Raw genomic sequence first — 10,331 nt, forward strand, 5'->3', positions numbered from 1 at the left:
GATCTATCTGATGTAATCTTCTTTGGCGGTGTGTTTGTCGGGATCCGATGAATTGTGGATTTGTGATCCGATTATCTATGATATATATTTGAGTCTTTGCTGATTTCTTATATGCATGATTTGATATCCTTGTAAGTCTCTCTGAGTCTTGGGTTTTGTTTGGCCAACTAGATCTATGATTCTTGCAATGGGAGAAGTGCTTGGTTTTGGGTTCTACCATGTGGTGACCTTTCCCAGTGACAGTAGGGGCAGCAAGGCACACATCAAGTAGTTGCCATCAAGGGTAAAAAGATGGGGTTTTTATCATTCGTTTGAGATTATCCCTCTACATCATGTCATCTTGCTTAAGGCGTTACTCTGTTCTTATGGACATAATACACTAGATGCATGTTGGATAGCGGTCGACGTCTGGAGTAATAGTAGTAGATGCAGAAAGTATCGGTCTACTTGTTTCGAACGTGATGCCTATAGAAATGATCATTGCATAGATATCGTCACGACTTTGTGCGGTTCTATCAATTGCTCGACAGTAATTTGTTCACCCACCGTCTACTTTCTTTTATGAGAGAAGCCACTAGTAAACACTACGGCCCCCGGGTCTATTCACATCCATCGTTACATCTCCGCTTTTACTTTGCTTGGTTACTTTGTTGCTTTCAGTTCTCACTTGGCAAACAATCTATAAGGGATTGACAACCCCTTCATAGCGTTGGGATCAAGTTTTGTATTTGTGCAGGATCTTGAGATACTCCTCCACTGGATTGATACCTTGGTTCTCAAACTGAGGGAAATACTTCCCACCGCTACGCTACATCACCCTTTCCGCTTCGAGGGAACACCAACGCAAGGCTCCAAGGACACGGGGGAAACCCTTTGCATACTTGCCTAGGAAGTCCCTTAAGGCGTAGCCGTAGCAGAAAGATCAAGCCAAGTATTCTCCCGTCGACGTGCCTATTTCTGGCACCGTTGGAAGGTCTTTTGTTGCAGTAGTAGAAGTATTTCTGGCGCATTTTCCAGGGATACACAGCAAAAATCAATACACTAGATGCATGCTGGATAGCAGTCGACGTGTGGAGTAATAGTAGTAGATGCAGAAAGTATCGGTCTACTTGTTTTGGACGTGATGCCTATAGATATAATCATTGCCTTAGATAACGTCATGACTTTGCGCGATTCTATCAATTGCTCGACAGTAATTCGTTCACCCACCGTCTACTTGCTTTCATGAGAGATGCCACTAGTGAACAGTACGCCCCCCGGGTCTATTCACAACTATCGTTTCCACTTTCACTTTTACTTTGCTCTGTTTAATCTTTGCTTTAAGTTCTCACTTTGCAAACAATCTATAAGGGATTGACAACCCCTTCATAGTGTTGGGTGCAAGCTCTTTGTGTTTGTGCAGGTACTTGTGTCTTGACGAGATCTTCCATTGGTTCGATACCTTGGTTCTGAAAACTGAGGGAAATACTTACCGCCACTGTGCTACATCACCCTTTCCTCTTCAAGGGAACACCAACGCAAGGCTCCAAGGCCGCGGGGAAATCCTTTGCATATTTTCCAAGGAAGTCCCTAAAGGCGTAGCCGTAGCAGCAGGATTCCTGGCGCCGTACCAGGGAAGGTCTGTTGTCGCAGTAGCATGAAGATGCTACTAGAATTGCTAAACCTCACGTTAGAGACAAACATAGGCCTGTTGTTGGCATGCATGTGGTTTCTGTTAAGATAGGAGATCATTGTTATCATGGTTTATGTGACGTGGGTGCTAGTGTTAGTGCAATACCTGAATCCTTATACGATGAAATCAAAGATGAGATTGCACCTATTGAGATAGAGACTATTGATGTCACTATTCAGCTTGCCAATAGAGATACTATCTGCCATGTGGGAATTGTTAGGGATGTTGAAGTCTTGTGTGGTAAAACGAAGTATCCTGCTGATTTCCTCGTTCTTGCTACCACACAAGATAGCTTTTGTCCCATCATATTTGGCAGACCTTTTCTCAATACTGTCAATGCTCATATTGATTGTGAGAAGCAAACTGTCACTGTTGGCTTTGAAGGTGTGTCACATGATTTCAATTTCTCTAAGTTTGGTAGACAACCTCATGAAAAGGAGTTGCCTAGTAAGGATGAAACTATTGCCTTAGCTTCCATTGTCGTGCCTCCTACTGATCCCTTAGAGCAATACTTGCTTGAGCATGAAAATGATATGCATATGGATGAAAGGGATGAGATAGATAGAGTTGTCTTAGAACAATGTACTATCCTTAAGAATAACTTGCATGTTGAACTGCTTGGGGATCCACCCCCACCAAAGGTTGATCCTGTGTTCGAGCTTAAACAATTGCCAGATACTCTTAAGTATGCCTATCTTGATGAAAAAGAGATATATCATGTTATTATTAGTGCTAGCCTCTCAAAGCATGAAGAAAAGAAGTTACTAAAAACTCTGAGGAAGCACCGTGCTGCTATTGGATATACTCTTGATGATCTTAAGGGCATTAGTCCTACTCTATGCCAGCACAAAATCAAAACTGATCCTAACTTCAAACCAGTTGCTGATCATCAAAGTAGATTGAATCCTAAGATGAAAGAAGTAGTAAGAAAAGAAATACTAAAGCTCCTCGAAGCGGGTATTATCTATCCTGTTGCTCATAGCGATTGGGTGAGTCCGGTGCATTGCGTCCCTAAGAAGGGAGGCATTACCGTTGTCCCTAATGATAAGGATGAATTGATCCCACAGAGGATTATTACTGGCTATAGGATGGTGATCAATTTTAGGAAATTGAATAAAGCCACTAGGAAAGATCATTACCCTTTGCCTTTTATCGACCAAATGCTAGAAAGGTTGTCCAAACACACACACTTCTGCTTTCTGGACGGTTATTCTGGTTTCTCCCAAATACCAGTTGCACAATCTGATCAGGAGAAAACCACTTTCACCTGCCCTTTCGGTACCTTTGCTTATAGACGTATGCCTTTTGGCTTATGTAATGCACCTGCCACCTTTCAAAAATGTATGATGGCTATATTCTCTGACTTTTGTGAAAAGATTGTCGAGGTTTTCATGGATGACTTTTCCGTTTACGGGTCTTCCTTTGATGATTGCCTCAGCAACCTTGATCGAGTCTTACAGAGATGTAAAGACACCAATCTTGTCTTGAATTGGGAGAAGTGCCACTTTCTGGTTAATGAAGGCATCGTCTTAGGACGTAAAATTTCCGAAAGAGGTATTGAAGTCGATAAAGCTAAGGTTGATGCAATCGAGAAAATGCCATACCCCACAGATATAAAAGGTATAAGAAGTTTCCTTGGTCATGCTAGTTTCTATAGAAGGTTCATTAAAGACTTCTCTAAGATTTCTATGCCTCTTACCATTCTTTTGCAAAAGGATATTCCTTTTGTTTTTGACGATGATTGTGAGGAAGCCTTTGAAATACTTAAGAGGGCTTTGATAACTGCACCTATTGTTCAACCACCTGATTGGAACTTACCTTTTGAGATCATGTGTGACGCTAGTGATTATGTTGTTGGTGCTGTTCTAGGGCAAAGTGTTGATAAGAAGTTGAATGTTATTCACTACGCTAGTAAAACTCTAGATAGTGCCCAGAGAAACTATGCTATTACGGAGGAGTTTTTAGCAGTCGTGTTTGCATGTGAAAAGTTCAGGTCTTACATAGTTGATTCCAAAGTCACTATTCACACTGATCATGCTGCTATTAAGTACCTCATGGAGAAGAAGGACGCTAAACCTAGACTTATCAGATGGGTTCTCTTGCTACAAGAATTTTATTTGCACGTTGTTGACAGGAAGGGTGTTGATAACCCAGTAGCAGATAATTTGTCTAGGTTGGAGAACGTTCTTGATGACCCACAACCTATTGATGATAGCTTTCCCGATGAGCAACTGAATGTCATCAATGCTTCACGTAGTGCACCGTGGTATGCTGATTATGCAAACTATATCGTTGCCAAATATATATACCACCTAGTTTCACATACCAGCAAAAGAAGAAGTTCGTCTTTGACTTGAGACACTACTTTTGGGATGATGCTCACCTTTATAAGGAAGGAGTAGATGGTGTTATTAGATGTTGTGTACCTGAGCATGAACAGGGACAGATCCTACAGAAGTGTCACTCCGAGGCCTACGGAGGACACCATGCGCGAGATAGAACTGCACACAAGGTATTGCAATCAGGTTTCTATTGGCCCACTCTCTTCAAGGATGCCCATAAGTTTGTCTTGTCTTGTGACAAATGTCAAAGAATAGGTAATATTAGAAAACGTCAGGAAATGCCTATGAACTATTCACTTGTCATTGAACCATTTGATGTTTGGGGCTTTGATTATATGGGACCTTTTCCAAAATCCAACGGGTATACTCATATCCTAGTTGTTGTTGATTACGTCACTAAGTGGGTAAAAGCTATCCCCACTAGTAGTGTTGATCACAACACCTCTATCAGGATGCTGAAAGAAGTTATCTTCCCTAGATTTGGAGTCCCTAGATATCTAATGATCGACGGTGGTTCACACTTCATTCATGGTGCTTTCCGTAAAACGCTTGCTAAGTACGATGTCAACCATAGAATTGCGTCTCCCTATCACCCTCAGTCCAGTGGTCAAGTAGAGCTAAGCAATAGAGAGATTAAACTGATTCTGCAAAAGACTGTCAACAGGTCTAGAAAGAATTGGTCTAATAAGCTCGATGATGCACTGTGGGCTTATAGAACTGCCTATAAGAATCCCATGGGCATGTCTCCATACAAAATGGTGTATGGTAAAGCATGTCATTTACCTCTTGAGCTAGAGCATAAAGCTTATTGGGCAATCAAAGAGCTCAACATTGATTTCAAACTTGCCAGTGAGAATAGGTTATTTGATATTAGCTCGCTTGATGAGTGGAGAACTCAGGCATATGAGAATGCCAAGTTGTTCAAAGAAAAGGTTAAGAGGTGGCATGATAAGAGGAAACAAAAGCGTGAGTTCAATGTAGGTGATTATGTCTTGCTATATAACTCTCGTTTAAGATTCTTTGCACGCAAGCTTCTCTCTAAATGGGAAGGTCCCTTTGTTGTTGAGGAAGTATATCGTTCCGGTGCTATCAAGATCAACAACACGAAAGGTAATTGTCCGAGAGTAGTAAATGTGCAGAGAATCAAGCATTATATCTCAGGTACTCCCATAAATGTTGAAAGCAATATTATCAGTACCATAACACCGGAGGAATACCTAAGGGATGTTTATCAGCCCGTTTCAGACTCCGAAAACGAAGAGGTATGTGATTCGGTAAGAAAACAGCGTCCAAACATTTCCAATAGGAAATTTTCTCCGTTTTGGAATATTTGAAAAAATACAAAAATTGGAAGTAGTCCGGAAAGTGCGCGAGGAGGCGACAAGCCTGCACGGCACGGGCCCACCCCCTGGCCGCGCCGTGAGGGCTTGTGGCCACCTCGTGCACCTCCCGGACTCCGTTTTCGTGCGGAGTACTCCTTCTGGTCTGGAAAAAATCATTATATATACTCCCATTTGGTCTGACCCCTACATCACGCAGATTTCCTCTGTTTTTCGTTTCGAGCCTCTTTCTGTTGCAGATCTAGATCGCTATGACTTCCCCAAAAGCTCCGAAGGACAAGATCTTCGAGAAGGTCATCAATCCCTACCTCACGGGAGTGCTGCAACACCCTCAATCTATCGAGATGCGTGAGGGGATGTTGCACATCCGTGATGTTGAGGGGCCCAAGAAGACCGGAAGCATGGAGACGAGGCTCGAAGCAATGGAGCAACAAGTCTTCAAGTGCCAAGGGATGATGGAGCGTGGACTCAACGCCAACCACATGATGATCACGGAGTTCACCAGCAAGCACAGGATTGATGCCAATGAGATTGGGAAGCACCTCTCCAGTCTCTATGACAGGATTGATCAACTCCAAGCCCAGATCTATGACCTGCAGAACCAAAACTGTGAGTATGAGTATAGATTTAAATCAATACGGTTGGTTGCACATTTGAGGATTCCGGAGACTCGTTCATCTTTCCATGATGGAGCACCTATGCCTTGGAAGACGGAGGATCAAGCCCATGTTGCAACAACACCACCATCACCACCAAAGGAAGACAACTGAGCATTGGTATGGGCAATCCCCTTGGCTTGTGCCAAGCTTGGGGGAGTTGCCCCGGTATCGTATCACCATCACATCTTTTGCATTTACCTTTGTTTTAGTTTTCCTTTTCAGTTTTCTTTTTCTCTAGTAGATTAAAAGTCTTAGTGTTTTAGTCTTGAGTTTTGCTTTTTGTCACCCCCTATGTATTCGAGCTCGTGAGCCATATAATAAAGAGTGTCTTAGTTGAAGGGTTTTGCCTCTTGCCATGATCAAAAGAGTGAGAATAGAACAAAATCATGAAAGATCATGTAATTATCTTATGGGAAGTGATGGCTTCACATATAAAAAGAATGAGGATTGAAACTTGTTGAGGGTAGGCAAATGTAAACCTTGGTCATGGTTGCAATTAATAGGAAGTGATAAAGGAGAGGTTCACATATAAATATATCATCTCTCACACCATCTATGACTGTGAACACTCACTAAACTATTCCATGCCTAGAAGTAGATGTTGGACAAGGAAGATAACATAATGAATTGTGTTTGCTTGGCTCTGAACAATGTTATATGATTAGGGATCCCTTAGCATGTGACGATTGCTTCCACCTCATATTAGCCAAAACTCCCGCACCAAGTAGAGATACTACTTGTGCATCCATAAACCTCCAACCAGTTTTGCCATGAGAGTCCACCATACCTACCTATGGATTGAATAAGATCCTTCAAGTAAGTTGTCATCGGTGCAAGCAATGAAAAATTGCTCTCTAATATGTATGATCTATTAGTGTGTGGAAAATAAGCTTTGTACGAACCTATGATGAGGAAGACATAAAAGCGATAGACTGCATAATAAAGTTCTTTATCACAGGAGGCAATATAAAGTGACGTTCCTCCCCACTAAGAGGACACGCATCCAAACCTCAAAAGCGCATGACAACCTCTGCTTCCCTCTGCGAAGGGCCTATCTTGTACCTTTAGTTTTTGCCCTTGAAAGAGTCATGGTGATCTTCACCAATTCCCTATCTCGCCTTCATCTTGGCTAACGTCATATGCTTGGGAAAGATCTATATTCATATGTCAACTTGGAAGTAAGTATTCATGAATTATTATTGTTGACATTACCCTTGAGGTAAGCACTTGGGAGGCAAAACTATAAGCCCCTATCTTTCTGTGTGTCCAGTTGAAACTTTGATCTCATGAGTACCACGTGAGTTGTAGCAATTGTAGAGAACGAAAGAATGATTGAGTATGTGGATTTGCTTTACAACCTCTTATTTGACTCTTTCTGATGTTGTGATAAATTGCAATTGCTCCAATGACTAAAGGCTATCGGTTGTTACTTCTCGGTAAGGTTCTTGATCCACGCTTTACTTTGTGAAGGAATTATCACTTTAGCATGAGAGATTATATGTTGGTATTTTTGTTCTGATCTTGATCATGATGCATGCATGTTCGTATCTTGTTTTGTCGACACCTCTCTCCCTAAACATGTGGACATATTTATTGAGCTAGGCTTTCGCTTGAGGACAAGCGAGGTCTCAGCTTGGGGGAGTTGATACGTCCATTTTGCATCATGTTTTCATGTTGTTATTTATCGCTTCTTGGGCTGTTATTTCACTTCACGGTACAATTCTTATGCCTTTTCTATCTTATTTTGCAAGGTTTACATGAAGAGGGAGAATGCCGGCAATTGAAATTCTAGCCTGAAAGTGGAGCAAAGTTGAGATACCTATTCTACGCAACTCCAAACGTCGTCAAAATCAACGAGGATTTTTTTCCGGATTTATAAAAAATATTGGGCCGAATAAGTGCCAGAGGGGCGCCAAGGGTTGGCCACAAGCCTGTACGGCGCGGAAACCCCCCCCCCCCAGGTCGCGCATGAGGGCTTGTGGGCAGCCTGCTGGCCCACTTGCCCCCCTCTTCTGCTATATGAGGGGTTTCGTCTGGAAAAAAAATAGAGAGGAGCTTTTTCGTGGATTCGCCGCCGCCACGAGGCGGAACTTGAGCAGAACCAATCTAGAGCTCGGGCAGGACGATCCTGCCGGGGAAACTTCCCTCCCGGAGGGGGAAATCATCGCCATTGTCATCACCAACACTCCTCTCATCGGAGGGGACTCATCACCATCAACATCTTCATCAGCACCATCTCATCTCCAAACCCTAGTTCATCACTTGTAACCAATCTCCGTCTCGCGACTTCGATTGGTACTTGTAAGGTTGCTAGTAGTGTGTGTTAATTACTCTTTGTAGTTGATGCTAGTTGGATTACTTGGTGGAAGAGTTTATGTTCAGATACTTGATGCTACTCATTACCTCTCTGGTCATGAATATGATTATGCTTTGTGAGTAGTTACTTCTGTTCCTGAGGACATGGGATAAGTCATGCTAATAGTACTCGTGTGAATTTGGTATTCGTTCGGTAATTTGATGTGTTGTACGTTGTTTTTCCTCCAGTGGTGTTATGTGAACGTCGACTACATAACACTTCACCATTATTTGGACCTAGAGGAAGGCATTGGGAAGTAGTAAGTAGATGATGGGTTGCTAGAGTGACAGAAGCTTAAACCCTAGTTTATGTGTTGCTTCATAAGGGGCTGATTTGGATCCACTAGTTTAATGCTATGGTTAGACTTTGTCTTAATTCTTCTTTAGTAGTTGCATATGCTTGCGAGAGGGGTTAATCATAAGTGGGATGCTTGTCCAAGTAAGGGCAGTACCCAAGCGCTGGTCCACCCACATATCAAACTATCAAAGTAACGAACGCGAATCATATGAACATGATGAAACTAGCATGACAAAAATTCCCGTGTGTCCTCGGGAGCGTTTTTCCTCCTATAAGACTTTGTCCAGGCTTGTCCCTTGCTACAAAAGGGATTGGGCCACTTTGTTGCACCGTTGCTACTTTTGTTACTTGTTGCTTGCTACGAATCATCTCACCACACAATCACTTGTTACCGATAATTTCAGTGCCTGCAGATTTTACCTTGCTGAAAACCACTTGTCAGATCCTTCTGCTCCTCGTTGGGTTCGACACTCTTACTTACCGAAAGGACTACGATTTATCCCCTATACTTGTGGGTCATCAGCCATCGGATCCCAGAGCTCCTCGTCGTCGGCCATGTCCTTGTTTACGCTGTGGTACCCCATCCACGCGCTCGAGCTTGGGATCGAGCTCCTGGAGCCGACAGGAAGGTTTTGAGCCCCTCAACCGGACCCCCTGTGCCCTGCAACCCCACGCCCATCAAAGCCCGAGTCGTAGCCGCCGCCAAGCTCGTCGTGGTCGTCGTCTCCGGCGACCCCATGCCCTCTCGACCCCTCTGCTCGATGCGGTCGAGCATGGGCTTCCTCCCGGTACCCCCAGTGGTTGCCCCGAGCCTTGTAGCGCGAGTTTGAGCAACTCCGGCGAGAACCCACCACTGTTTTGGTCGCCACCGGTGAAGTTCCGGCGAAGTCCGACATGGCTAGTCGTTATAAGTCTAATCCACTAATTAGTGTAGCTAACAAACGCTGGCAGTGGGCCCTGGCGTGGGTCAAACCCCGGGTCAGCGCGGGATTAATCCATGTGTCGCTGACCACTGGGTCCCACCTGCGAGTGACCGTAGCCAGCCCTGGGTCACTGACCAGTGGACCCCACTAGTCAGGTTTGACCTGGGACGGCCGCTATTGACTGCTGACGCAATACTAGCGTCACGCTCGCGCAATAATTGGTTTTCTAATATAAAAGAAATTCCAGAAAATGCTGAAAACTTCTAAAAATCATAGAAAATAATCTGTAAGTCCAATGAAAATAATTTATATATGAAAAATGATCAAAAAAATTCAAGGAATCCAATTATGATATTTTCATGCATATTTGAGAAAGTTAACATCACCAAGTAGGCAAAATGATGATTAGGGTAAATTTAATAAATAGTTTGGGGATGGAATTTGGTATACATTTGAATTCCACTTCAACTAACAAGATCAAACATTGAGATAGGAAAACCAGTACCTCAAAATGCCATCTTCATGCATGCTAAAACAAGATATACCTGAGCATGGAGAACTTTGTATTGAAGATCCAAGAGAGAGAAGAAGCCATCTAGCTACCAGCTATGGACCCGAAGGTGTGTGATGAACTACTCACGCATCATCGGAGAGGCAATGGTGTTGATAAATAAGCCCTCCGTGTATGAATCCCCCGCCAACAGGGCACCAGAACATGCCCTAGATGGGATCTTGCGGATAC

This window comes from Hordeum vulgare, chromosome 7H, assembly GCF_904849725.1.
Source record: "Hordeum vulgare subsp. vulgare chromosome 7H, MorexV3_pseudomolecules_assembly, whole genome shotgun sequence".
Taxonomy (NCBI): Eukaryota; Viridiplantae; Streptophyta; class Magnoliopsida; order Poales; family Poaceae; genus Hordeum; species Hordeum vulgare.